We start from the raw sequence: 5398 nt of genomic DNA, 5'->3' as shown, positions 1-5398 counted from the left end.
TCTGCTGCTGGCACATTGGTAACTGCTGTTGCTGGCACAATGGTAACTGCTGCTGCTGGCATAATGGTAACTACTGTCTGCTGCTGGCACAATGGTAACTACTGTCTGCTGCTGGCACAATGGTAACTGCTGTTGCTGGCACAATGGTAACTGCTGCTGCTGGCATAATGGTTGCTGCTGGCATAATGGTAACTACTGTCTGCTGCTGGCACAATGGTAACTGCTGTTGCTGGCACAATGGTAACTGCTGCTGCTGGCACAATGGTAACTGCTGCTGCTGGCATAATGGTAACTACTGTCTGCTGCTGGCACAATGGTAACTGCTGTTGCTGGCACAAGCGTAACTGCTGCTGCTGGCATAATGGTACCTACTGCCTGCTGCTGGCACAAGCGTAACTGCTGCTGCTCTCATAATGGTAACTGCTGTTGTTGGCACAATGTTAACTACTGCTGGCAGAAGGGTAACTGCTGTTGCTGGCACAATGGTAACTGCTGCTGGCACAATAGTAATTGCAGTCTACTGCTGGCACAATGGGCTTGATTCACTAAGACAAATAACATGCCTTATCAAAGTTAGCACGCCTTATCAAAATTAACATGCCTTATCAGAGTAGCATAGCGAGCGCTAGGAACCTGCAGGGGCTCAGGGCAGGACAAGTGGAGCTCTCGTCATTGACAATTAGCAGGCATAAGTTTGCTATGCTACTCTGATAAGGCGCGTTAACTTTGATAAGGTGTGTTAACTTTGATAAGGCTTGCTATATGTCTTTGTGAATCAAGCCCATTGGATTAAACAACACGGCAAAATTATATGGTGAATATTTATAATTTCTTGATCTATTTTCTATTTTTAACTTCTCACTTTGCAATGTCTTGAGTTATTTTTTTACCCCCTATTACTATGTTTTGGTAAAGCTACTCTTTAAAGTAAACCTGTACTTTTTTAAAGGGAACCTAAACTGAGAAGTGTATGGATTTTTCCTTAAAATAATACCAGTTGCCTGGCTCCCCTGCTGATCCTGTGTCTCTAATATTTTTAGCCACAGCCCCTCAACAAGCATGCAGATCAGGTGCTCTGACTGAAGTCAGACTGGATTAGCTGCATGCTTGTTTCAGGTGTGTGATTCAGCCACTACTGATGTGAAAGAGATCAGCAGGACTGCCAGGCAACTGGTATTGTTTAAAAGGAAACATCCATGTTACTCTCAGTTAAGGTTCCCTTTAAAAAGAAAAAATACTTACCTTGGAAGGAGGAAGCCTCTGGACCCTAATGAGGCTTACTCCATCTCCCTCTGCCAGCGCTGGCACCCCCAAACGAGCAGGCACAATCATTTTTACATATGCCTGCCAGCGCAGGCGAACTAGCGGCTTTCTGCGCAGACTCTGGTGGTTACGCTCTACTGCACAGGCACAGATGGTTTGCATCTGTGCAGTAGAGTGGACCCAATCGGGCTTGGAAAAGCCGTTAGTGCGCCTGTGCAGGAGCAGCTACAAGCGCCAACAAGCACATTTTCAGGGGATCCAGGGCTGGATGCCCTCTGCTGAGGAGGATGGGGAAAGCCTCTTTAGGAACCAGAGGCTTCCTACTCCCGGGGCAAGTACCCCTACGGACACTTTATTTCCCTTCGGGTACATTTTAATTAAACTTTAGCTGTAGAGAAAGAGCACATGATAATAAAGTACATAACCAAAGGTTACTAGTGAAAGTCTATGGATAAAAGGCAGGTTATCAGCAGGACAGGCAGGTAATTTGTGTTGTTTAAAAGGAACAAAATATGTCAGCCTCCATATCCCTCTCACTTTAGTTGTGCTTTAATCTCTTGAGCAGTATCCCTGATACTGTGTCGGGCATGCCGCTCCCTAGCCTCAGAAGTCCCCCAGGATTAAGCTATTAGATTTAACCTCCTGAGCGATAATCCCGAGCTGAGCTCGGGGTATGTCGCGCAGGAGGATTTCTCAGGCCCTAGTGGGCCGATTTGCATATTTTTTTTGTTACACGCAGCTAGCACTTTGCTAGCTGCGTATAACTTCCGATTGCCGCCAATCCGCCGCTCGACTGCCATGCCGCGCAGCCCCCCCCCCCCAGACCCCTTGCGCAGCCTGGCCAATCAGTGCCAGGCAGCGCTGAGGGGTGGGTCGTGACTCCCTCTGACGTCACGACGTCCATGACGTCGGTGACATCATCCCGCCCCGTCGCTATGGCGACCGGGGAAGCCCAGCAGGAAATCCCATTCTGAACGGGATTTCCTGCTTACTCTGATCGCCGAAGGGTGGGGGGATGCCGCTGCGCAGCGGCTATCATGTAGCGAGCCCAGGGCTCGCTACATGATTTAAAAAAGAAAAAATGTAAAAAAAAAGTGCTGCGCCCCCTCCTGGGCGATGCAATTGTATCGCCCAGAGGGTTAATAGCTGCACAAGGGTTTAGCACTAGGCTCGCTAGTATAGGTGGCCAGCAAATCCCGATCGCCCCTGATCCAGCCACTTATACATTACCCAGCCTGATTCCAGCAATCGCCGCAGCCTCCCTGCACAGCTCCGGTCTTCCCTATGGAGAGGATCGTGACTGCGCATGACGCCATGACAGTGACGTCATGTACGATCCTCCCCATAGAGAATACCGGAGCTGTGCAGGGAGGCTGCGGCCGGCGATCCCTGGAATCAGGCTAGGTAATGTATAAGCGGCTGGATCAGGGGCGATCGGGGGGTGCTGGCCACCTATACTAGCTAGCATTGGAATTTTTTGGGACACCAGAGAGCCAAAATATATCTTATGCCTCTCCGTGAGGAGGAGCCCGCCTGGTCCAAATCAGCACGATCCAAAACACTCCACTAGGACAAGCAGTCTCAAGCATATTAGAAGTATACTATACTAGCTAGCCTAGTGCTAGCTAAACCTTGTGCAGCTTTTAATTCTAATAGCTTAATCCTGGGGGACTACTGAAGCTTAGCCCGAAGGAAGAGCCGCTATTGCGCATGCACAGGATCGCGGTAGGTAAATATTTACCTTCTCCGCAGTTCGGGGGGGGGGGGGGGGGGGCGGTTTCACTCGAACGGAGGGACAGAGGAGGACGGGGGAAGCCAGAGGCTTTAGCTTCCCGAGGTAAGTATCCCCCAGAGGGGTTTGTTTTTTTTTTCATTACAGATTTTCTTTAAGATGACTTATCCTTATGATCATAAAACCTGAGAAACTTAATAGCATCTTAATGCTTATTCTCTCTCTGTACAGGATCTATATACAGATATTATCCAGCCTGCACACTGCTTTGGCAGTTGGACTAATCAGCTGCCATTCGGTGTTTTTTTTGAAAATAGAGATAATCCTGAGAATCCCCTGAGGACATGGACTAGTTCAAAACCTGTCAGATCTGTCAGATCGATTTGTAAGTGACTGTGACACAGAAAAAAATACATTTATAGTGCATTTTACTCTGGGTCAAACGTACATTAAATCTGTATACATTTTTCAGGATAGTGGTCCTTTAAGGCCTTTGTTGGGTCTAGTGTAGTCTGCTCCATGGTGTCCTTGTTGTTCCTTGTTTTCCCTTCCAGCATGCTGCCCACCACTCCCGCTCTCCCCTCCTCAGCAGTGACAGACCTCACCTGGCTAGGAAGAGGTACACAGCTGCATCTTGGTATCTGTTACAGTAGATGGCGCCAGATGCCAAGATGCTGCTATGCATAGTGGAGCCTGGACAGGGGAGCCTTGCCACTGGAGGATAAAAAGAGGAAAACTGGGTACCAAAAAGAGTTATCCCAGGGAGGTGAGTATCAGCTCTTCTAACCAGAGGTTAGTTATATTCCATTGCTAGGATTTTCATTTTCAAGAAATATTGCCCTTGTTCATACACTGATTAGTTCACACATAAAAAGGTGTCTAGTCCTGTCCTGTCAGTTTTTGACAGTTGACATCAGTTTTGTATGTGTTATTATGGCTGTGTTCACACATAAATCTGCACATTTCCAGTCCTGCCCTGTCAGTTTTGTGTGTGTTTCTGTGGGTGTGTTCACACATAAATCTGCACATTTCCAGTCCTGCCCTGTCAGTTTTATGTGTTTCTGTGGGTGTGTTCACACATAAAAGGTGTACATTTCCGGTCCAGTCCTGCCCTTTCAGTTTTGTGTGTTTCTGTGGGTGTGTTCACACATAAAAGGTGTACATTTCCGGTCCAGTCAGGTAAAACTGATAGAAAACTGATGCAAAACTGACAGGACCGGACTCGAAATGTGCAGATTTATGTGTGAACCTAGCCTTGACAATGGAGAGCAAAGTGAGTTAGTAAGTGAGTTAAATAAGCGTAAGGCTGGGTGCACACATAGCAGAAACTCTAGGTGTGCGGAAAACGCTGCTTTTTTGCATTTAATGAAAGTCTATGGGCCGCAAGAAAAAAACCCATATAAAAACGCTGGTTTTGTTGCATATTATGCAGGAACACTGCACATAATGAAAGTCAATGGTAATGCAATGGCATGGGTTTTTCATGCGTTTTTATATGTGTTTTTTTTCTAAAAAATATATATAGGGCAGCACGGTGGCGTAGTGGTTAGCGCTCTCGCCTTGCAGTTCTGGGTCCCCGGTTCGAATCCCAGCCAGGTCAACATCTGCAAGGAGTTTTGTATGTTCTCCCTGTGTCTGCGTGAGTTTCCTCCGGGCACTCCGTTTTCCTCCCACATCCCAAAAACATACAGATAAGTTAATTGGCTTCCCCCTAAAAATTGGCCCTAGACTACGATACATACACTACAAGATACATACATAGACATATGACTGTGGTAGGGATTAGATTGTGAACCCCACTGAGGGACAGTTAGTATGCATGTAGAAGAAAGAAAGCCCATATGTACAGCACCACTCTGGAGATATATTAAATTGTTATAAATTTATTAACAAGAATTAACATCTGATAATTGACACATTGGAAAGTTCAATATATAAAAACACTTAAAAAGACCACATTGTCCTAGAATTCCAGCTGCAATAGTTGATATCCATCATACTGATAAATGATTACTTGCAAATATAAAGAAATAAGCATCAATAAAATGTAAATAAATACCAACTTGGTGGGCTACAATGTAGAGCCCACCAGTGGTAGAACCCGGGTTCAGTATTACCTAAAGTGCATATAACATGTGAGTACAATTATATATATTGAAAGTGCTAAGTGCAAAAACTATACATTAATGTGCAAATATTGAACTGCAAAAACTGTTGATCACTGATAATAGGAGCAGCCCAAGGATAGAGTGCATAGAGCGTGAGAAATAACAGTGAGAAACAAGATACTTAGCCCAGGTAATAGAATGTAGGCAGCTGGAACAAGACTGGGGACCCCTCATACATTCCACCAGGTTCGCGAGCGTCACCTCGCTTTGAGAGGAGGAGAGGTGTCCTCTCCTC

This window comes from Hyperolius riggenbachi, chromosome 2 (assembly GCF_040937935.1).
Source record: "Hyperolius riggenbachi isolate aHypRig1 chromosome 2, aHypRig1.pri, whole genome shotgun sequence".
NCBI lineage: Eukaryota > Metazoa > Chordata > Amphibia > Anura > Hyperoliidae > Hyperolius > Hyperolius riggenbachi.
Note: the sequence above shows the minus strand (reverse complement) of the source record.